Source organism: Myotis daubentonii, chromosome 17, assembly GCF_963259705.1.
Source record: "Myotis daubentonii chromosome 17, mMyoDau2.1, whole genome shotgun sequence".
NCBI lineage: Eukaryota > Metazoa > Chordata > Mammalia > Chiroptera > Vespertilionidae > Myotis > Myotis daubentonii.
The window spans coordinates 24902343-24927734 of record NC_081856.1 but is presented as its reverse complement, the minus strand read 5'-3'; positions in this window follow the sequence as shown (position 1 = coordinate 24927734).

Sequence of the window (25392 nt, the reverse complement as noted above, 5' to 3'; positions counted from 1 at the left end):
AGTTGGCCAGAGAGAGGCAGAGCACTAAGATAAATGGTGTTTATCATTCACTTTCTCACTCTCCCTTATTCTGAGCCCAACAGCGAGAAACAAGAAGATAAAAGCAGTAACAATTTAGCTGGGGACAGATGAGATCCCTCCCCACTGCTGGGAGCCACGGGACTGTTCCACACCCAGCAACCAATGGAGCAGATAGCAGGAGGCCCCTCGGCAGGTTTATGGTGGAGTTTGTCTGATCTTGGACAGTACTAATCTTGGCTGGGTGGCTCAGTTGGTTGGAGTGTCATCTGGTATACCAAAAGGTTTCAATCCCCAGTCAGGGCACATGCCTAGGTTTTGAGTTCGATCCTGTGGGATCAGGTATGCGAGGCAACCAATCAATGTTTCTCTCTCACATTGATGTTTCTCTCTCTCTTTAAAAATCAATAAAATAATAAATAAATAAAACTACAAGTAAAATTACCTGTGGCTCACATTCTATTTCTATTGGACAGCACTAATCTACATATCCAATGTAATCTTAATCAAATCCCAACAAACTTTATCATAGAAATTGAAAAGGTAAATTTTAAAATGTATATGGAAGTACAAAAGACCTGGAAAGACAAAAAAATTTTTGAAAAGAACAAAGTTGTAGTACATAAACTTTCTGATTTCAAGAGTTACTATAAAGCTACAATAGTCAAAAAACACATTTAAGTGTAGTATTAGAAGGGTAGGCAGGTAGAATAATGGGAAAAAATAAAGAACATAAATAAATCTACACTTATATGGGCAATAAATTTTCAACAAGTAGTTTTCAACAAGTGCCAAGGTAATTTTATAATGAAATGAAAGTATTTTCAATAAATGATGTGTATCTATATACAAAAATTAAAGTAAAATAGAAATGAACCTTGATCTTTGTTTTACATTAAACATAAACAGTAATTTGAAATGAATTATATACTCAAATTTAAACTATTAAACTTTCAGAAGAAAAATGGTATAAGATATAGTTATGAAGTAAGGGTAGGAAAATATTTTGTAGCTAGAACACAAAAAGAATAAATCATGAAATAAAAAAATTGATACATTGGACTTTGTCAAAATAAAAAATGTCTGCTTTTCAGAAGATAATATCAAGAAAATGAAAAGGCACAGATGAGAAGAACGTAGAGACAATACATTAATCTCACCAAAAAATCTGTATCCAGAATATATAAATATTCTGCTAATTTAATAAGAAAACACAAAACATAAACTAATAAAAATGGGCAAAAGATTTGAATAGTTCCATCACAAAAGAAAATATAATGGTGTGCTAGTAAGTTCATATAAAGGATGCATCATTCGTTAGTCATCAGGGTAATCAAAATTAAAGCCACATAGAGATACCCACCCACTACAATTAAAAATATTCCTCTCAAATATGTGTTGACAAAGATGTGGTGCCACTGGAACTGGCATACATTTCTGTCAGGTCTGAAAAATGGTACTGAGGCAAGCTGAGCCTCTTTTTAATAGGTGGGACGGCTCTTTAATTTTTATTATTACTATTTTTTTTAACTTTTTTGTTCTCTTAATAATGAAATTTCTCTTTAGGCACTCGCCAAAGAGCTCCACTCCGAGCATGTGCTGGTCCACACATGTCCCTGTCAGTGACAGCAGAGTTCCTGGAAAGCAGGGAGCTGCTCTGCACCTCTGCACCTGCTCCCTGGATACCAGCTCACAGAGGAAACCAAAAAAATCAGCTCTGCGCCTGCGTGAAGAATGGAGTCCCATATAGCCAGAGCCCTGCAGCAGTTCAGGGAGCCATAGTCTTTTATTCACGTACTAGTGGTCCGATGCATGAAATTCGTGCAAGGGGCTTGGCCCTCACAGCCCTGGCTTCGTCTGGAAGGTCCTTGTTCAGCTGTCTGGTCTAATCAGCATATTATGCTTTTATTATTATAGATGCTCCCTTGATGCATCAAGCTCCCTCCCTCTCCCTTTTCCCTCCAGTTCTTTTTCAGAAAATCCCTTCTTTTGCCTGTTTTTGCCTCCTCTCTTGATTTCTATCTTGGGGGAGGGGGACAAGAACTGCTTCACAGGTGACAGTACAAATGCTTTGGAAAACAGTTTGGCAGTTTCTTAATCCCAAAGAAGTGAAAATGAATATTTCCACAAAGATTTGTACTTGAATGTGCAGCAGTTTATTCATAATAGCCCCAAACTGTTCAATAACAGTTGGATGGATCAACATATTATGGTTTATTTACCTAATGGAATGTTATTGGCAATGGAAACAAGTGTAGTACTGGTACATGTAACAACATGGATGAAGCTAAAATAATTATGCTGAACAAAAGCAGTCAGACACAAAAGGGTGAATGCTGTACAATCTCATTTTGTGAAATCTAGGAAAGCAAAAACAATGTAGAGTAATAGAAAATATTATTAGTTCATGCCTCAGATTTGTAGTACAGACTTTATATGGGCCAGGGGGAACTTTTGGGATGATACAATGTTCTATATCTTAATAACAGTGGAAATTACATTGCATATACTTGTCAACTCATCAAACTGCACAGTTAAAGTGGGTGTATTTTATTATATGTAAATTATACCTCAAAAAGTTGATTTCTTAAGAGTATGCACAGAACTAGAAAAAATCCAGAAGTACATATATCAGCAGTGTTATGCCTACATGGTAAAATTATGGGTGATATTGCTCTTTTGTGTAATTTAATATTTTCATTATTTTATATAATGTATCGATAAAAAAGATTAAAATAAAAATATCTATTCATTAAGAAAGAAGGAAAAGCCATATAGGTGCTCTTCTCATCCCTTGTAGTAATTTTCTGATCTTCTCATAAGAACAAGGACAGGTTTATTAATCTGTTAATCACCTACTGAGCCCTGTATCCCAGTAATACCTGGTGAATTGAACTGAAAAGTTAGATTCACTTTGGTTATCATCCACACCTAGACTGTGTAGCCTACTGCCTCTTTAGAATCATTGAGAAGTTAAAGCAGTAAAAACAGATTTACTCTAGAACTATTGCAATAGAGGGAAATAAATTTCAGTATAGAAGTAAGCTCAACTCCAAATAGAATAAGAAACAGTGGGGATATATAGCCAAGGAACTGGCTAATAATGAACTGATTTAGTAATCTAAGAGGAAGCTGCAGGGGTAAGGAGGATTCTGGCTAAATTAACTTGACAGAATCTGGCTGAAGGCAGGCCATGGTGATCAGATAGGTGGAGGATGAGGAATTTGATTAGCTATCAAGGGTTGATCAGATATTGAGAGGAGGGAATTCTCAGTAAACTGACTTAGCAGGATTCTGGCTCTAGAGGATGAGACTCAAGGACAGGCCCAAGTCAACAAAGGACTTAGAGTAGCTTATCTCACGTTTGATCTTTGTCAAGTGCCTTTTCTCTCCCCACTTCAAGTTTCAGGTGCCAGCCCTGTGACACCCAGGCCGACAACAGACCACTGGAGAGCAGCACCTGCTACCATGGCAACGGCTTCTCCCAGAGCGGGGATCCTGCTCTCCCTGTTCCTTGGGGATGAGAGCTCCTCTTTCAGATGGTCCCAAGAAGACCTGGGAAGAGCGGCAAACGTGGGGGAGTGCCATTTCTGCCCTTTCCTCTTATTCCCTTTACTCCTGGAATCTCTCTCCTTTGGGGAGCTTCTGCCCTTGCTCTTTGATGCTAAGAGGCATTCCTTCCCCTGCCTAGAAAGTTAGGTGAGACACAAGTACTATTTACACAAGTATTATGTACTTTTTTTCACTTCCTCATTCCTCTGTCCAGCACAACAGTTTGTATTTGCATCAAAGGCCTTTGATCTGTGCCTCCTCCAAGAGAAGAGAAAGAAAATATCTAGCCCTGGCCAGTGTGCTCAGTAGTTAGAGTGTCAGTCCATGCACTGAAAGGGTAACGAGTTCTATTCCAAGTCAAGGGCATGGACCTGAGTTGCAGGTCCAATCCTGAGCGGTGGTGGCTCTCGGCAACTAATTGATGTGTCTCTCTCACACCATTGTTTCTATCTCTCTCTTCCCCCTCCCATCCTCCCTTCCACTTTCTCTAAAAAGCAATGGAAAAGATATCCTCAGGCAAGGATTTAAAAATATGTATCTAGTCTGTCCTGTGTAGTACAGGAGGCTCCTCTGTGCAGTACAGGAGGACAGGCATGTTACATTGTATAGGGACAGGCAGAGGAAGCAAGCTTTGAACACCCCGGGAAGCCAGCCAGACACAAGGCAGCAGGCTGGCAAAGCTGCCCCAGGTCTTACCACCTTGCTTCACAATGCCTCCTCTAATGTTACTTCTTCCTCATAGTCTTTTAACCATCATGCCAACAGTCATCTCAAAGGATTGTTGAAAGCGTGCCACTTGCAGAGAATGTGGTGGGGAGACATACCCCTGCCAACCGTGCCTCTGCTCCCAGGATCGGGGTGGGGGGCCCCAGAGAGGGGACAAGTCCTGGTGGCACGGAGCTGAAGGTGCAGGCGGGACTGTCAGCTACGACGAGTTCAGGGCTATAGAAACTCTAGCTCAGTGTCTGAGAAGTTTCCCAAATATATTGTAACTGCACGGGTGTAGCTCTATTGACACTGTGCCTCCTCTAACAAGGATATATAGTCATCTCTGTAGGATTCCATATCGTTGCATATAAATGAGTTCCTCAAGAATTCTCAATTACTTTACTCGTATAGAAACAGATACAACTGCTTTAATTCTAATGGAAAATTTGTGGTGTTTGAAACACTGCAAGTCTAGCAAGGTCACTGTCATACTGGGTGTTTGAGAAGCGCATCTGTGAGTGATGACATGGGTCTCGGATGGTGGGGAAACAAACCCTTTAGTCCTGCACTGTATTCTCCAGAGTGGGTGTGCCGGCTGAACAGAGGGTTCACGAGAGAGCTACAGCACAATCAACCTGCTATGCCAAACTCTAATCCAAAGACTTGGAAAAATATACTTTTTATTTCCCATTTCACTTAAAAGGAAGGCTTCTTAACATGCCCTGTCTATTGTCAGTGTAACTTGCAATACTAGGAGCATTCATCTCAAACAGTTGTAACTACCACTCTTTGAGACTTGATTGTGAGAGCTCATCCCTTCTCAGTTCAATGCTCTTTTGTCTGCAGAAGAGAAGAGTGCAGGCACTCTAATTAAGTGTGATCCGTGAGATTGCCCTTGTAAGTACTTAATTAGGTATAAGACTGAAGGATATATTAATTCTTATGAAAAGTGCCATTTTCCTGAAACATGTGGCTTTTTAAATTATTATATTTTTGTCACGATCTTCAGTTGCATGAGAACAGGAAAGTCACTTTTTCTAAAAAGAAGAGAAATATAGAATTATATCAATTTTCACATGTTTTGTATACCAAAAAGTTTTCTTAGTATTTCAGTAAAGCAGACTTACAATAAAGTTAGTGACAAGATAGATTAGAATGGCATTATGTAAAATAAATCAAGATCAAATATATGTATACTTTACCAACTTTTCTATTTTGGTTTGAACCTATTTATTTGGAAGAGAAAGTAAAAAATACAGTTATGTGTCCTTCAGCAGCCTTGACCAAGAAATACAAAGCTGATCTTTTGAAATATTGTACTTCGAGTATTTCTGAAATTACTGAATATTTTAATTTGTTCATTAAACTAATGAGATAAATAAGTTCCATATGTTGACAACTTAAATATGTAATTTTCTTTTTTTGTTGTTTTAATCCTCACCTGAGGATATTTTTTCTATTGATTTTTAGAGAGAGTTGAAGGGAGGAATGAAAGGAGAGAGAGAAAGGGAGAGAGAGCAAGAGAAACATCAATTGGTTGCCTCCTTCATGCACCTCAACTGGGACCAGGGATGGAACTTGCAACCCTTTGGTACATGGGCCAACACTCTAACCACTGAACAACACAAACCAGTGCTATGTAATTTTCATCTTCATTACATTTATGAGTCTTCATTCTGAGTTCATAATTGAAAGGACAGAGCAGGACTGATGGAAGCCGCAGGGTGTATAAGTTACTCAGCCTGCCCTTATCTCGGCCAATGGGAAAGCGGGGGAAACTAGCCCAAGGCCAAAAGTATGCTGGCCACCCCCCCTGTCTTTGTGTAACCAGACCCTAGCTGCACCCTGCCCCAACCCCCGACCCCAAGCCCTATAAATTCTTTGTTCTCTTGGAATTTGGGGCTCTCTCTTGCACCCAGTAATGGAGGCAAGGGGGGGACCAAGCGAGCTTGTATAAGAGACCCTCTGCTTTTGCATCGGACTGGCTGGTTCCCTGGTGTGGTTTCCTTAGGGATCTTGAAATCTGGGCATAACATTTTGGGGGCTCGCCAGGATCCCCAGCACCATTGAGGGACCCCCCCAGTCCGGAGGGCCCGCCTGACTGACCGCGGTAGGTGTTTGTATGTCATTGTATGTTTTATATCTGTCCGGTGTGAGCTCATGTCTGAAATCTGTAATCGTAATAGCCCACATGGCCTAAGGTGGACGCACTGGGGGGGCCACGGGCGGGAGGAGCCGAGGGACGCCTCGATCCTCCGTCTGAAGGGGTATAGCTTTGCTTCCGCGGAGTCGGAAGGTCTGTAGGAACCCCCTTAATCTGAGACAGGCAGGAGGAGTCGGGGGGCGCCCCGATCCTCCATCTGAAGAGGGGAAATTTTGCTTCCGTGGAGTCGGAAGGTCTGTAGGAACCCCTCAATCTGAGAAAAGGCGGGTCGCTCCTGCTGGTTGGCGCGCAGCCAACGTCTGGCTTTGGGTTTGTTTTGTTTTTTATCTTTGTTTTTTGCTTCCATGGAGTTGGAAGGCTGTATTTCTTTGGGCCCTTTAGTTGTTTGTGTTTCCGTTTTATTTTGTGGACTTGCTGGATTAATAATTTCAAGGAGATTGGGGGAGGCTTTAGAGCTCCCTCAGGAATGGGGAAGTTGTTAGGAGTTGAATGGATTGTTTAAACTCTGAATGAATGTCTGATGAAAGTGTATGAATGTGGAGGGAGGGGGGACTGCTCTCACCCCTCCTTTGTGTGGCGGTCGGGCGGCCGCCTGAGTGAGGGTCTGTGGAAACAGGTCACCCCCTCCCCAAGTATTCTAAAATTAAAATCCTTCTTGTAATTGAAAAGCATTTACAAATTTATAAATGCATCCGGGATTTCTGTGCACATGTAAAGGGAAAGGGCCAGTTTAAAAACGAGTGCGCATAGTTTTGAGCTGGACTTGACTTTTTGCTGTGTACAGAATAAAAACCCGAGACTGTTTTGGTCTTAAAAACGGTGAAGATGAACCTGAGAAAGAAATGCAGACAGTTTTCCCAAGGCGATTTAAAGTAGCTCTTTTGAAATTTCCCGCCCTGAGGCAAGTACCACCAGGAAGTTGAAAGTCAAGTTTACATGTGAATAGCTATGGTTTTGTTTCTTGACTTCCCCAACAGGAAAATTGTGACCATTTTAGCAGCTATGCCAGGCTTATTGGCTGGAGACTTAAAACTTTTAAGTGCAAATCATCTAAAAGCATTGAAATTTATAATACTGAAATGTTGATCTAAATATGCCTAAATTAATCTGTTAATTGAAAATGCCTTTGCTTATTAATCTGATTGAGAAGAGAGGATTGATTTTGTGACCTCAACTGAAGATTTTTAATACAAAAACCAGTTTAAACTTAATTGATATTAAGATAATTATAAAAAGTATAAACAGCTAATGAGATTTCTGTTTGTCTACAATATAATGTTGGCCATCTACCTTTTAGGGGTTTTGGTTTGCTCTGTCAGAGAACAGTGGACAGCCACAATGTTGAGCTGTGTGACTTGGCAGCCGCCATGTCAGCCACATGGCGTGCCGCACCCCTGGGGGTCGCCATCTTGGAACAACAAAGGCCCCGCCCTCTGACTTAGCCAATCACAAAAGGAGTGTCTGCTTACTAAGGGAGGATAGAATTTCAGAGGTGGAGTTTTAAGGCGGAGTTTTACTGCGGAAATGCGGATGGGGCAAAAAGTGTGCTAGCCTAGCGGATTTATTTAATACTTAATAAATTAGCAATCACGGTCTTAATATAATTTCAGTGGTATGATAGCAATAGAACCACAGTTATACATAATATCATAAACAAATTAAGAGTAATTGATTCCATGGTCAAGACTAAATCCTATTATGTTGAGAACTGTTTTTAAGTGTTGAAAATGTTTTCCTAAGTTTTACCTAGGTTACCCAAGAAAGATTTTTCTTTTTTCTGTGTCTCTTAAAATGTATTGCTAATCACCTAAGAATTAAGGCTAAGAGTTCTAGCTACCTGAAAAGCATGGCCTTGATATAATAAAAGGAAAAAAAGAAATATTAAATGAATGGTATACCAGTGAGCTGGGACTGGTCACTAATGGTAGATGTGAGAAAGGGAGCCCTCCCCATCTGTTCCTTTCTGCTCAAGATCCCAAGACTGTAAAAGTATTTGTTCACTGAAAGAATGTAAGTATAAATGTTTATTTGATGTTTGTATGTCTACCTGGGTATAATTATTTGTTCATGTAAGTGTGGAAGTATATTCTGTGCTAGGTTGGGATTTTGGAATTCTGGGGTAGATTTAAAAGGTATTTGTGGCTTTTCTAGTCTGATTGGGACATTTAAGGGTGGGGCTCACAGTTTCTCAGGGCAGAGATTCCATGGGCCCTTCCCCCTGCCTGTGCTGAATTAAATAATACAGGCCAGTGTCATTTAACTTGCTGGTTAAAGGAAAACAATGGGCCTTAGAATCTGTAAAGGTGGGCAGGAATGAAGCTGGTCAAATGTACTGAAAGGGTTTGGTACCTGTTGCTGCTAGCAAAGGAGGGGCTGGTACCCCTTCTAGCGCACTCCCTTGAAAAAGGCCTGGTTGCTGCTCTGCCACAAAGGGAACTGGTAGAAAGGCAAGAAAGCAGAGCGCTGTAACTGATAAACAGGGTTACCTAGAAGCCATCAGGACTTTGAAGTTCTCCAAGAGAGGAGGAATCTGACTCAGAGACTGGCGAGGACTGGGTCGCTTTTCTTTAACTATCTCTTTCCTTGAGAGGGCTCCAGAGGGCGCACGAGGACATTTGGCCACGCCTCCGCGCCATCTATGAGACCAGCCCAACCCCAACTCCTCATCAGCACAGACCAGGAGATTGGGTCTACATCAGAAGGCACCGCCGGGAGACCCTAGAGGCACGTTGGAACGGTCCCTACACTGTGGGGCTGATGCCCCCCCACCGCTCTCAAGGTAGACGGCATCACAACCTGGGTCCATCCGGAAAGACTTCATCACCAAATGGAGCATCGATCGATCGAGATCAACCCAACCTGCTCAAGCTCAAGCTACGGCGTGCTCGACCTGCCTGATGCCGGTAACATGACTCGCGATCGCTCCTGTCACCAGGAGCCCCCACAATACTGTGTAATACACTTAGATAATGCCTGCATCTTCATGGACATGGCTCCAAAGAGACAAGGACCATTTATAGGATCACATGTTTAGTGGTAGATTCGGCTACCTGAAGCGGCATGATGCCAATATTATGTTTATGTTATATTAACCTTTGATTCTTTTGCAGGTTTGAATGTATGTTGGCTGTTCTGGAAGGGAGCTGTGTGGGGTGACCCCCAAAAGTAAAGGGTGTCTAGCTGCCAAGAGGACAAGTGCCCAACTGGGCAGGGAAGGGTGCCCATCAGGTTTTGGTCTCTGTTGAGAGACAGCTAACAGTTGACAGCCTGTAATACTGTCTTGCAGGCCTGGGTCACCATGCCCATGTCAGGGGTAGTGAAGCTGGAGGGAGCCTGTTTAGACTAGAAAGTCTGAGGCATGGTTATGCATAGAAAGAAGGTTTTATACCAACAATTACTGTTTTGTTTTAAATCCATGAAAAGGAATTAGCAAGGAAAGTCAGAAAATCTTAGAGTAGATCAATATGTTTTTCTCCTTATGTAATTCCTCCGAAATCTGGCAATGCTAAGTAAGTACGTTTCTTTGCATAGATTCAGTAAGACTGGTTCCTAATAGTGGTTTTATTAACGGAAAACTTTGACTGGAGTATCATGTTTTGAAGAGCCCTATCTAAGCTCTAAAGACTTGAAGCCACTAAGAATGCCACGAAGAAAGCCTGGTATCCTGCCTGGGAGCCCTGAAGATGGCTGGCGCTGGAGCGTCAGGCCCATGCCCTACCATCACTGGCGGTTGGTAAGAGTAGAAGGGGAGCAGTAAAGATGCCTCTGCATCCCTGCGGAACCCCCACACACTCTGGGCCGCAACGAGTAGGAGGGCTACTGAGATGGGCCTTAAAGCCTGGAGCGTGGGCTCAGGTGGAGTTGCTACAGGTGAGGGATTCACCTAACTCAGCAGATACTGCAGGCAGGCCTGATGGCATCTGGATGGCTTGGCTTCCTGGCCCTACGGGGCACATTCAGGTTCAACCATGAAATTCCAGCAAAGGTAGTCAGTTACCATTCTTGTTGTGTTTATGCAAACATCAGGACAGTAAATAAATTTATCTTGATTTGGCTTTTTAATAGCCATGGAGGAATTTTAAGAAGAAAAATCCTATTTCAATAGAAGTTGTTAAAGCTAAAATGATTTCTTTCCCTTCCACCGGACCATTTGTTAAGCTTAATAGTTCAATTGATAGTTCTGTATGCCCAGTACGGGCCTCTAGCAACGGTGGAATAGAAATGCAGTCCGTCTCATGATTGAGCCGGAAGTTCCAAGACAAGGGGGGAATGAAAGGACAGAGCAGGACTGATGGAAGCCGCAGGGTGTATAAGTTACTCAGCCTGCCCTTATCTCGGCCAATGGGAAAGCGGGGGAAACTAGCCCAAGGCCAAAAGTATGCTGGCCACCCCCCCTGTCTTTGTGTAACCAGACCCTAGCTGCACCCTGCCCCAACCCCCGACCCCAAGCCCTATAAATTCTTTGTTCTCTTGGAATTTGGGGCTCTCTCTTGCACCCAGTAATGGAGGCAAGGGGGGGACCAAGCGAGCTTGTATAAGAGACCCTCTGCTTTTGCATCGGACTGGCTGGTTCCCTGGTGTGGTTTCCTTGGGGATCTTGAAATCTGGGCATAACAATAATCAGTAGCTATTTCTAGGACTGATTGGCCCTCATGATTAGCATGGGGAAGGTAAGATGTGCCTAGAGCAGCCGTGGGCAAACTATGGCCCGCGGACTGGATCCGGCCCGTTTGAAATGAATAAAACTAAAAAAAAAAAAAAAAAGACCGTACCCTTTTATGTAATGATGTTTACTTTGAATTTATATTAGTTCACACAAACACTCCATCCATGCTTTTGTTCCGGCCCTTCGGTCCAGTTTAAGAACCCATTGTGGCCCTCGAGTCAAAAAGTTTGCCCACCCCTGGCCTAGAGCCTTATGACGATGGTGACAATCTATTACTTAGGCCCAGAAAAAAGTGCCATCATGGTCTAAGCCTTAAATAACCATACTCTGCACAAATATTATCTAGGAGGACCTGCCCAGCTCTAGGATTCTGTAATTTTACAATTCAGTTAAATTTTACTTATTCATGGGATTAAACCCTGAATGCACTGTGTTATTCTCTACAGTTCCCTACTCTCTGCCTGTTGGGATTTTTGAGATGATAAAATAATCAGCATCATTCTGATTTCTACCCAAATCCTAAACAATTGAGAAATAAGACAATGGAGTTAGCAGATGACGGTGAGGGCACGATTGGAGAATGTGATTCATATCCTCAGGTAAATGGGGTTCTTAGCTCTGAACCTAAGAATTCATCCAGGGAAGTTTGGGACTGAGAACAGTTGGGGCCAAGGTGATCCTGTCCCCTCATTTCTCCCTGTTCTTCTCTCCCTATATCTCTCTCCAAATATCTTCTTAAAACTCTGTGCCCTAACCGGTTTGGCTCAGTGGATAGAGCGTTGCCCTGTGGACTGAAGGGTCCCAGGTTTGATTCCAGTCAAGGGCATGTACCTTGGTTGCGGGCACATCCCCAGTAGGGAGTGTGCAGGAGGCAGCTGATGGATGTTTCTCTCTCATCGATGTTTCTAACTCTCTATTCCTCTCCCTTCCTCTCTGTAAAAAAATCAATAAAATATATTTTAAAAAAAAACTCTGTCTGTAAGAGCAGTAGCTAAGTTATTGGAGAGAGCTTAAATCTGCTCTTTTCTCCTCATAAATTCCCAACTTCCTCTTTTCCACTGAGATAGAAGGATTACTGGAAGAATTCTTACTATAATGTTTTGTACTTCGTAGATTGTAATACAAACTCAAAAATGAAAGAGTTGTTTATAGACACTTGAAAACAAAGGAAAACAAAACAAAAACCCACTTTTCTGGATCTCCAGTTGATGGAGCCCAGACCTTAGCAACTCTCTTTGATCTATCATTTTAAAAAGAACTTAATTTTGGAAAAAATAATCAAAGATGTCTCATCCCATTTAATTTAAGAGAAATGTTAGAAAAACAATGAGGAGGGCACATACATTTGAAACTTGATTCAAATTGTTCTCCCTGATTCTCTGAACCTCTTTTTCCTTGTATTTCCTTGCTTAAAGGGAAATTATCATTTAGCGTTAGATCTTAGTCTATAAGGGGCATATGCTGAAATGGTCATGCATGGTTTTCTTCTCCATTTCTTTCCTCTGTCTTCTCCCTCTTCTTGTCCTTTGGTTCCTCCTCTGACCAACTGCAACCCAAGGTTAAGCTATTTAGTTCCTAAATTATTTTGTCATTATAATGTTTTCTTAGTGCCTACAAGTCTCTTCCTTATAAATACTGGAGGTGCTCACCAAGCTTGCTCCAGATTCAGTCATCAGAGAAGGATACTGGAGTCTCCCTCTCACCCACTTCATGCACAGGAGAGAATTGCCCCATCCACTCTCCAGAACTTGAGGCTGCTTCTTACGCTCACTAGGACAAAAAGGCAAGAAACGTTCTTTGTCAGTTAAAGGTGGAAGAGATAACTAAATCTTGTCACCAAGCAGAACTGGTAGCTACTGTGGGAGTTTCTCTGCACTTGGAATCACCCCCTCCACACATACAACCCTGGCCAAGCCCCCACCGGGACTTAGACTCTTAGTTTAAGATTTGGAAGGTTCTGAGGGAGTATCATCTACACTCTGTCCTCAGGAATGCATCTAGTAATAACTTTCTCACCCCAAGGAAGCAAGTCGGACACAGTTGAACTTGGAAAGTTTTCAAATCAGAAATGTCTTACTCTAAGCTAAAGTCTCCAAAATCTCATTAAATCAAACTCATAGATTTTCACTTTACAGAAATGACAAATCCTCTTGTCTCAAATCATGCCATTTAAAAATAATTTGGATTTACTAATTAGATAGACTAGATAATAACTTAATTTGCTACAAAGTTTATGCCAGTTTGCTTCTTTATGCTTATAATTGCTATTAACTAGAAATATCAGTAGGTTAAACAACTGTTCCTCTCCTGTTTTCATTTCAAAGGTTTAGTAGGAAAGAAAAATCAGTTGAGAGATCTTGAGTTACACTCAAGTAACAGAAAAAAAATACTTTCAAGGGATTCCTTAGAACAAATGTTGATACACTGGTTCTTAGCTAAGAAGAATCCACTTATGAAAATATTTTTAGTAGTCTGTGAAACATCATTAAATTCAAAATATTCTTGTGTAAAACCAAAGTATTATATTACAGTGCTTAATTTCATTTATATGATTGTTACTGCACTGATCTTCAAATCAATATTTCTACTTGAAGAAGAGAGAAGTGTCCCTGAGTTATACTGCATTCCTAAGACTTAATCTCTGTTTTCATATATGAATGCCATTTCCAAACCCACTTCAAGTAGATAATGACAAAGTAAGTTAGTCATGAGACTTCCTTTTACAAACTGTGCATGTTGCGGTGAGGTTCAGTTTTAAATTCCTCTCCAGGCTTACTTCTCACAAGTCTTAAATTTGATGCATTTAAAGATGATGCAATTTTTTTAAAATGGAGGCCAACAACACAGGCTGACAAATCTCTAGCCAAATAACATTTTCAGTCTAAAGTGTCATTTGTAGAGTCTGGGGAAATTTGAAATTGAAATACAAGGATGGGTCCTAAATCTGCTGTATAACAGGGATACAGTAAACACGCTCTGCAGATGTCAACGTGAACTGACAACGCTTCCCAGGGAACATTGGGTAGCTCAGTGTAATTCTGGAGCTTCTGTGGTTCCCTGATCGACGGCTCAAGTTCAGCTCAAAAAGGGTCCTTTTAAAATGCTCCATTTCCGAGTTGTCTCTAGGAAACAGGGAAATGATGAATGACCTCTAAGTGGGCTGACTGACCTCCAATATGGGGCTCACCATATTCAGAATTCAAACACAGTTGTAGAAAGTTTTCCAAATACTTTACTATTACAACTCCACCACCACGCAAATCCAAAATTGCTAAGTTCAATCAAAGAGTAATTTTAGCTACATTTGTACATATCAATTCTTCTCCTTTACAAACTAAGAAGCAAAAACTGATTTTTGTGGGTCAGTATGGCTTGATATCCATTCTTTAATAGCCTACTTAGTGGTTCCTTAATATTTGATAAAGTTACTGCACTTAATGGCAAGATTGTGTAGGCACATATGCATGCTGTGTAAATCTGTCGAAGCTTCTCAGGTGAATAAGCGTTAGGGTAGCAAATAATAAACCTTGTTGTTCTGTTCAATTGTATCAGCATCAAGGACATGGTATTGAGAGGACGCATACTTTAAAATCACAGACCTTGAGAACTCCATGGTCAAAACCATACCAGCGACTATAAGTGCAGAATAAACAAGCTGTGCACTGGGACAAACCAGACGCTGAGCAGGTAACGCAGCCCCTCTTCAGCCTGGGAGCAACGGAATTCTTTTTTTTTTTTTTTCTAATAGAGCCAGACATAATTTTCCCACTTCTATTAGAACTAGTCAAAACTCTATTCCAACATGATGCATGGAAGATGAACGCATACACTAGTGAGAGTGTATCTCCAAATGCAGCTCTATCTTGCCCAGCAAATGGACTGTAAGGCCCCGTGCCCCTGGGCTGCCCCTCCTTACCTGCCTGGCCTGCTTTCCTGTCCTCTGCCCCCAGGTCACACGTTCCTGTGATGCTGGCTTTCAATGGGCCTTAAAACATGCCACTCCTGCTATATGGCAATGGCTCTCGCTGCGCCCTGTGGCCCGGAAGCTCTTAGGCTGAATAGCCACCTGGTCAGCTCCAGGTCTTCACGGTCTCCCCGCTAGACCTCCGGGTCCTCTCCCTGCTCCACATCTTCCCAGAGCCCCTGTCCCTTCGAATGGCATGTCACTTTCTATTTGGCTTCCTGTCTCTGCCCCACACTTGAATGTTGGCGTCACAGAGGCAAGGATGTTTGTTTTGTTCACTTGTGTGTCACCAGCACCCAAAAGTGTACCTGGCACATAATAAGTGGCCAATAAATATTTGTTAGTGAAGGAAAGAATCTATTCCTTTAAATTTGGGCAATACATATTTATCCATACATATTTATAAATACACATTGATTAATTGCTGTAGAAATCAATACATTCTGGACAACTGAAGAAGATTTTCCTCATTAACATATTTCTAATTAGGATTTCACCTCTTTGAAGTGCTGGGGATCCAGTATGAATCTGAAGTAATTAAATGATATGTACCCTATAAAGGAACTAAGTATATATCAACATGTTTTCTACTGGCCTGTGTTTTTAGTCCAGCCTGTGGTTTATTGCTATTAGCCTCAGCATATGTATCAAATATCCATGAGAAGCTAGATCAGTGAGTAATGCTGAAAATTCTATGTATTTTTATATAAAAATAATTTTTGATAAAATTAATCTTTGGGAAGCTCCTTGAATTATTTTGCATATGTATATGTGCCCTCTTTAAATATATTCATATTGTTTCCCACATCTTGTACTTTTTGTGATGCTCAATTATTAACCCTGAGTGCAGAGAGTAAATGTACCTTGGTTATCTTTGTATCATCTCCACAAGTTTTATCAAAGAGATTAAAGAAAGGCCACAATATAAGTTGCTGTTATGTTTGGAAGCCCATAAGGACAAGAGAAAGGAAGCACCTTATATGGACGCTGTTGGCATAGTTACTACCATTCTGACCTTCTCAGTCATTTTGCTCAGAAAGAACTCTTGATAGAGCTCTTCTCTGATTAAGCAAATAAGTAAATAAATAATTGAAAGTCCTTGGCATTTATACTATTTGAAAAGATAAAAATAAATCTCTCGAGAGATATTGGCAAACACACACAAACGCTCACATTGCAATGAGACCTTCTATTTGAGAATCTAAAAAAACATGTGGTTCATTTGGGAACATATATCATAATTTTAAGAATGTGGAGTGGCTAAAGCCCAAGAGGATAAAATTCAGGGGAAAGTATATTCAGCGTTATTGGAAATGTGTTTTATTACAAAACAGTAAAGATTTATGACTGAATCATGAAGATTAACAGTATAGTTTTCTCACTTTCTTTAATAAATAAATTATACTAATAATAGATTTATGAAACATCAGCGAGGCACAGTATAATTTTTAAGTTACATAATAAATAGTGACTAGAACTATTAGTAAACCAATTAAAATTTATATTCAAAATTCCCTAGTAAATTTATCTATAATTATTTTAGAGGTCTGTGAAGGTTTCCATTCTGCTGCCCTGAATTTAATTACTATTTAATGTGTTTTATGCACATATGTTCAAAAATTTTTTAAGTTTTACATAGATTATTAATCAGTGTGCCGTATTCCCTCAGTCGAGTTGAAAGGCATATAAAAATGAAGAGACGTAACAAAGAGTAAAAAGTTGGCTATGCATTCTTTCACATCCTAAATTTAACAGAGTGTAAATATTTGCTCACTTACAAATTCATTCTTCAAGAATAATTTCTCTGAGCATAAATAAAAGAGATTCATAATGTGTAAAGACAAACCTAGCCAGCCAGCTGTGGGATATTTAAGTAGATGTTCATTATGGAAAGCAGGTTTTCTGACAGAATAAAATGGAAGAACATTTCAGGATTTATAACAAATATTCTGACCTCAAATTTTATGATATTATTCCCTTCTGCATGCGTGTTAAGAATATGGATGGAATTCTCAGAGCCCTGTGGTTAGTGTGGGGTCCGAACCAAGTTTTTCAGAGCTGGGTTTCCCTATGCATTCTGCCTGCTGAGCTCTATAAACACACTCCACAGGCTCTTTTGCCCTTAAGTTCATTTTCTCCTTTTAGGTAAGTACAGACTGTCCCAAAGAAATGTATACACACATTAACAGCTGATAGCTCAATTTTGAAAAAGAAATGTGTTTTAATAAGTACTGCCTTTATAATTATTTGAAGTGTATGTATACATTTTGGGGGACATTCCCTACATAGAAGACACTTACAGAAGTATGGTGTAAATCTTAGGCAAGATTCCTCGAACAATTCTAAATTCAAATAAGAATATTCTCTTACAGCAAGGGTCAAATCATGGAACTTCCAGAAAAAAAAAGTTAAGCCCCTAAATATAAATTATCCCAAGAGCAAGTTATTTCTTTCATGACTTTTCTCCCAACCCCTTAGCCTTTCTGACCATAACTTACCTTCCCAGTTAGCATCTGTCATTGGAGGTTGGCAACTTGGAAAAAGCACCTGAGAAGCCAACATGGAGGAGCCCTCTGAGTGACGTTTCAGGAGGCTTTTTATTGCTCAGAGGTGTTCTCTTTGTTCCACTGCTTCCTCAAATAGTGTTCTTCCTCTGCACTCTGCTCTGTGATCTTTTGGTAACAGGACCAATTCTACACAGTCAGCCGATCTTGTTAGCAGCCCCATTAGGGGATGGTGGGCTGGCTATCTGTACAGAAATGTCTCTCCTTTATCCCCTTAAGACAACTGGCATTTTGACATCAAATAAATCTTCACACCTTTGTGTTTCCATAACAGAGAAACACCGATGGAAGGCTAATTGTCTCCAGACTTACTAGTAGATGGACACAGGGAATAATTTGTATGTTTAGAAGACTGAGTTTCCAGGGCTCCCATTTTAACAAGGAAGAGGGCAAGCATCATTTGGTTCAACTTTTATAAAAATTCCCATTAGTATCCGGAGATAATACACACAAAAAATACATAAAAATGCATTTATACCTGCATGGTAAATGAGAAAGGACAGAAAATGATATGCTAAGAGTGAAGGGCAAATTTTACTCATTGCTGCAATGAGAGGGCTCAATTGAGAAAAAAAAATCATAGCTCACCCCACACTCAAACCAGTACAGTATGGTTAGGAAGAGGAAGTAGGAAAAATATTTTGATTTCTGTAACTTATTCATTTGAACTGTCCATCCCTACTACCCAACAGGGACTGAAACATCCAGTCAAAAACATAGCCCGCATCCTAAAAGGCAAAGAAACTTAAGAAAAAAAATTACATGCAAGAGAAGAGAGAAAAGTCCTCAAAGAAATGCATACCAAGGGATCTTGTCTTTTATGTATCTAACCTGGACCAAAAAGAACTGCTTTCTAAGCAATGAGAATGTAGCAGGTAAAAGAGAATAATACAAGTCTCACCTCTCTCCTTAGTCTAAAAGTAGGCACTAAATAACTATTGTATCAGTCAAGACTTTGTCTATTGGAAATGACAGAAACCTAAATCATCTTAAGCCAAAGAGGGAAGTTTATTGGCTCAGATATCTGCTCTGCAGATAGGGCAGACGTGAAGCTGGCTGCAGGGGCAATATCTCTATTTCCTCTCTGCCTCCCTACCTTCCTCTCTCCTTTTCTCTATACCTTCTTCCCTCTGACCCTCCCTCCATCTTACATTTCTTCATGTCAGCTTTAGTCTAAATGCAGTATGGGAACAAGACTTCCAGCAGCCCCCTAGTCACATAAAGGCTCTAAATGCAGAAAGGAAAGCTGACAGAGAAGCCGGCTCCATTTTAATCTTGACTGTTATATGCCCGTCTTGGGTTACATGCCCGTCTCCGTGGCAGGGGACAGAGTAACATGACCAGCACAGTCTGTATCCTATATCCCTGTCACCACGGTTGGAGTGAAAGGAAAGGAGCCACCCTAAGAAAGGTGGAAATGCTTTAGAAGAAAGGGTGGAAACATAACATGTTTTCTACAAATGCCTGCAAAGCATCCAAACTTTTACTAAGTCAGCATTAACCTGCCTGTCAGGTATAGATTATTTTGTAGATTATATACTGTATATCTAGTGGGAATCTCTAAGGCTGTTTTCCTGTTTTCTTTGCGTTTAATGTTGGAGCTTGAGGACACAGGCAGGCAATTCTGAACAGAGGTAGATGTAAAGTGAAGAAGAACAAAGGCACGCTGGAATCCATGAGCATAACCTGGAACTTATGAGCATGAGCTGCCCGGAACTCATGAGGACATGCTGGACCCCGTCAGTTTTCACTGCCATCACCACGATGAAGTGCATGCCCCGTAGGAGTAGCTGACACCCTGAGTTGTGGAAATAAGCACACCCCTGATCAGCAGTAGAAGCTGAAGGAGAGGATTCAAGGAGGGGAGTCCTTTCCCCTCATGTAGAAGCAAAGACCCTTCTTGGTTTTAAGTTGATGTTCATTCTTCTTTCAGATGACTCACACTCTGCTGACTTGATAGCGTGTTACTAAATACTGAGATATACGTAAGTTACTACTGACACATCTTATGTAAGATAGGAGGATATTGGGGAAGGGGAAGGAAACACAATATTGGCTAATACAAACATGCATATCAGAAAAATAAGAAATGCTCTTATAGTATTATTACAGTACTAGGTTCTCTAAATGGTCACATGTCCTAGCAGGTATCTAGAACTACTAGTAAATACTTCCACTGCCCATTCAAAATTCCCTTCGCCTTCAGGAAACGCCTCAGGTGGTGCTGGTTGGGCACTCTTGGGTGACCCAAACTTCATTCCTAACTGGTGTGGTCATTAGCAGTCCTGCCTGAATTGAAGTTTTGTAGTTTTCATTTACTTTAATCTCAGGACATGAAAGTACTAAGAAATGACCCAGGGGAACTCCTGCATTCCAGACATACTGCTCCCTACACCCACTGTGGAGTAGCAACTCAATTGTTCCTTAATGGTCATGATCAATCATCCCAGCCAATATACTAATGACCTTCTTGTCTGTTGGTTCACTGGCTAGAGCAGTGGTTCTCAACCTTGGGTGCACATTAGAATCACCTAGGAATCTTTTTAAAATCCTGATTTCTGGGCCTCATCCTCCGGAAATTCTGTTTCTTTGTTATGGGGTGGGGCCACAACATTAGTAACAAAGAAACAGAATTTCCGGAGGATGAGGCCCAGAAATCAGGATTTTAAAAAGATTCCCAGGTGATCCTAATGTGCAGCCAAGGTTGAGAACCACTGGGCTAGAGGATCCCAAAGTGGCCAGGTGACAGTCTAAACTTTCATCTTAATGGTCATTGTTGTTTTCCCTGGTGAAAAGATTCCCCCCTTTGGAATTAAGGTCTCCAGATAAACAAAGACTGAAGTTGCAGAAACAGGAAGCACACATTTTTCTCATGGATCAACAGAAGTCAGAGGAAGACCTTCCCAATTCCTGATTCCTGGGTGTGGGACAGTTGATTTAGAGTGTATGCTGCACCTGGGGAAAGCAGCCAGCTCCCCAACGTGCGTCCACCTAACTGATGCTGTGAGTCTTCAAAAGGTCCCTCTACCAGTTGGCTCAGGATAGTGGGAAACATGGGAAGACCAGTAAATTCCATGAGCCTGGGCCCATTTTGCATATATACATATATATCCTAGCATAGACTAACTTTAATTTTGAATTTATAACTTTGCTTAGATTAACCTGTAGACCCACTTAGATCACCCTAAATGTTATAAGGTTTACTAACAGTTTAACAGAAAGGCTGAGGCTTAACTAGTTAAACTTTCTTCCATGGCTATGCCATCCTTGACTTTGACAATTGCCAGACCTGTCTTTTCAAGGAAAAGCCCAGGATGATTTGCAGAACCAGGGGATTAATCCAACTCATGCCAGCGGGGGCTGGCTGAAGTGGCCTGGAGGCCCCTCTACTGACCTCCCCATGAACATTCTCACTATACCCTCAATATAATAGGAATATCAACACCCACAGGCAGACATTTTCCACCATTTTTGAACATGCAATGTATGTGTAGGGGTGTTTGCTAACTGTGCAGGCACAGGGCTGTCCCCACCTATACATGTGATGATGAAGCTCACCTGGAAGTTTCTGCATGATCTCCCTTTGTTCGGAGATGCACTGCTCTGAGCGATATCCCCAGTGTGTTCCTGGCTTGCTGGCTTGCAGTAAAGTTCTTTCTCATAAAATCTTCTCAGAGTTACCGTTAGGCTGGCAACTAGTGAGTAATTGGCCCCAGTTCCATCTGGTAACAGTTGCAACCCTGCATTTTCTAGGGAGTGAGTCCCCTGTTCAAAAGCAATGATGTATGGAATACCATGATGGTGAATAAGACATTCTGTAAGTCCATGGATCATGGTTTTGACAGAAGCTCTGTGTACAGGGAAGACAAAGGTGTATCCAGAGTAATAAACTGTTGATGTGAAAACAGAACACTACCCCTTCCATGTTAGAAGTAGTCCAAAGTAGTCAGCCTGCCACCAGGTAACTGGCCGACCACTTTGGAGAATGGTGCCGTAGCCGTTCATGCGGTTTAGAAACCCTGACCTTTCATGTCACTGGTCATGCAGTTTAGACCCTCTTACCTTTCCTTCCTGAAGGTAACACCCAGGCCTTGATAGTATTTCAGCTCCAGGCTCAGGAAAGCAGCAAAGCGGGGTGAGTGATGCCAGACCAGCGCCATGAACTAATGACCTCCCCCTTTCTTGCTGACCAATCAGTGGAGACCACAACCCTGAAAGGCCCCACCTAGAAAGTAGATGAATATTCTATTAAGATCCTCCCCTGGGATTTCCACCCTGAAAAGTCCTTAGGACTAAGGATGCCCTAGCCTTCCCCTCTCCTCCCCCCTCTTTGCCTCCTGGCTGCGTTTTCCTTGCCTCTCTTTCACCTAATCTCCAAGGGCCCTTCTTTTGCCTCTGTAACCTGTTTCCTGAGCCCATTTCTTCTCCCACTCACTTTTCCACCTCTGTGATTTTTTAAATCAATGTTCTTTTATAGTTTGAGTCTTGGCTCTGAATTTTTTCCTACCAGAACTCAAGCACTGAGGTTGCTGCACCAAAGGTCTGACCCCACAGGTCTAACACGTGGCGCCGTTCTCCCCGCCCGCGCAAAGCGAGGAAAGAAGGAAAGAAGTAGTGGTCACTCTTCTCAAAATAGCCCAGCTGGGGCTTGGGAAAAGGGTATTAAAGAAAGAAAAGTTTAAAAAATGAAATGATAAAGAGTCTTAGAAAAATATGGAGAGAATTAAGAGATGAGAAAATGGGGGAGGGGGGGCACATTCTAGGTAAGGAGCAACAGGATGATAGATACCTAGTTTAAAAAATATTAGAGTATGTACGATGGCTGAAACCATCAGCGCGGTGAATAAGGCCCAGGACAAAGTCCTCTCAGGAAACATCAGCCCCTAAGGAAGAAATAGCTTTTTTCATCAAATCCTGGGACATTCTAGTGCATGCAGTGGGGCTCACGTATATACAAGCAGCCTCTGCTCTTTGAAAGTTTGCTTTTATGAAAGACTTACATGACTTGGTACCTAACCTACTAACTTGGTGCACCTCCTAACCAGTGGCAAGGGTTTACTAACCAAAATAAATCTGAAGAGAATATTTGCTTTAAAAAAAAAAAAAGGCAAAATGGGAAAATAACCTCGTGTTTCTTTTGCAGCGTGAGCAAAAGAGGCAGCACCCACCTGGACAGCGAGAGGCCCGCCTAGCCCCTTCCTGGGAACCCCACTCAGCATCCCAGCACCGAGCCGCCAGAGCTTGGGACTGTAGGTGTGAGCAGCTGTGCTTCGTCTTGATTTAGTTTGTGCAGCTGTTAGCAAGATGTGTCCTAAGTAATTGCTTCTTCTCTTTACACCATTGCTGCTCAAGGAGGGTTTCGAAGGAAAGCTCTACTTTCAGGCAAGGAGAGAAACCTATATTCTGGTACTAACTGTTCTATAGTTCCTAGTTGTTGTCCTCAGACAACTCATTTATTTCACTCTCTCAGGCCCAAGTTCCTCCTATGAACAACACTTTCAAGGTTGTTTAGAGGACTATGTAAAATTGAATTCCATGCCCTCTCATATTAATAACTCACAAATGACAGTTATTATAATAATAATTATTCAAATAGCAACTGGAAGAATTGTATAGTTATGTAAATTTGTGAATCTCTCCCCCAAAACTGGTACTTAATGAATATTACCCTGAAATAGGATTTTGAATAGATTCTACTTTGGGCTTATTCTTGCTTGGTCTTATTCAAAGTATTAGCGATAGCTTCCATGAAAAATAGAATACATTTTTATTAAATTTAAAAAATGGCATCAAGCTGAGAGCAAAAGTATATTTGAAGCAAATTAAAATTCAAAAAGAAAGTAAATGATGGCAGGTTAGACCATTAGGCACAATTAGCAAATTAGGGGGGGGCCAGAGGGGGAAAGTCAATGAATACATTTACATAAACTTTCTTCCTGTTCTCAAATATGCCAAGTCAATCCTTGCATTAAGGCCATTGCACTAGTTTCTTCCTTGCCAGGAATGTTCCACTCGCTTGACTGGCTCCAGTGTGTCCTGTGCAGATCTCAACTCAAGAATCACCTCTTCCTCAACAGGCTTCTTTGAGCACCCCATTTTAGCACGGTCCTCCTAACCAGCAGTGTCATTGTCTTCAGAGTCTAACCAGTTTCCATTTTCCTGATTATTAATGAGGATGAACATATTTTTATATGCTTAATGCTTCCTGCACATTTTATTATCTTCTTTTGTGACTCCTGTTCATGTTTTTTCTTTGTTGTCTGTGAATTCTTTACATATTTCACATAGGCGCTTTTTTGTCAGTCATGTTTTAGAAAGTATTCCCCTGTGTGGTTTTTCTTTTAATGAACATGATTTCCTAATTTTACGTAGTCCATTTTGTCAATCATTTACTTCATGTTTTAATTACTGTAGCTTTATAACAAGCCCTGGCATAACACAGTAGTAAAATTCCTCCAACTTTATTCTTATTTTTCAAGGTAGTTGAATAAAATTGTTGAAATGTCATTTGTTTCCTTTATGCATAGTTTATCCAATAGTTTATAAGTGACTGTTGACCTTGAACATATAGCCAGATATTTCTCCAGCAAAATGGGTCTGTTCAGGAAGAACAAATAATTTAAATTTGAGACATGCAGTCTAATGGCAAACCACCTGCCATGTCCAGCGAAACAAAGGAAAGGTACACCCTTTTATAGATTTAGGACAGGCTGTTGTAAACAAAGAGGCCATTGGAGGAAACTGGAAGTTTGAAGTGTAGTAACTTTTCATTGGCTAAGTCATGGCAGACTCCCATGGGCTGAGCTGTTACTGAGCAAGGAGGAATCTTTTCTTCCTCCTGCTTAGGAGGTGAAGCAGTGTCACATCCTGTCAGCTATGCAATGTTATATCTTTTCCTTTTCGGGTCAGCATGAGTTCTCTCCTCTAGCCTCCAGACCCCATTTTAAATGAGGTATCTGCTTTTTAATTTTCACAGTACTAAAAGAAAGGATCCACATATTTTACTAGGAAAATGATATACAAATTTTGAAAATTTCACTTCTTCCTCTCTTCTCTTCTGTTAACTAGATTGAAATATTTGCTGACCCCAAAAAATAGGATCAACAGCATTTCTGTTGTACTTTGGCCTATAATCAATTACATCAGGCATTTGAGAGAGTTTTAATTCACTTAGTAGATACATCACACTGTTTTAACTTTAGAGAATATTATGGCTCTCTGCTTTTAATAGATGGTCTTAATTACCCAGAACTAATTGTTTTCTAACTTGGTTTTACTGGGCAACTAAAGGTTTGAAGTATTTTCTTCTTAAATCCATGAAGTTCTTTCTGATAGTAAAACAGAATATTTTCTATTTCTAATTGATGACATTTTCCATGCCGAGTTCTTCATAGAAATGCAGAACAACCAATCAGCCTGCTGTCTGCCCCACCACAAAAGTCTCATAAACTTTTATCTCTTCTCAGTTCTCCCATGACCTATTTCCAACTCCCTGAAAAATAATCTTTGATTTCTTGAAAATGTCTTCCTTCTAATATTGACTTCCTCTTATAAAAGCAACATTACACGGAACTTATGCTTCTAGTTGGTTGAGTAAATAACTTCTAATGTATCAACTTGCTTTGTGAATTCTATGAGTCTATTTACATACAGTCACACACATATCTTCAGATGTTTTAGATTCTCTGATCCATCCCATTGTTGGTAAATGACTAGAAGGCTTTGGCTGTTATTTGTGAAGCATTAATGATACTTC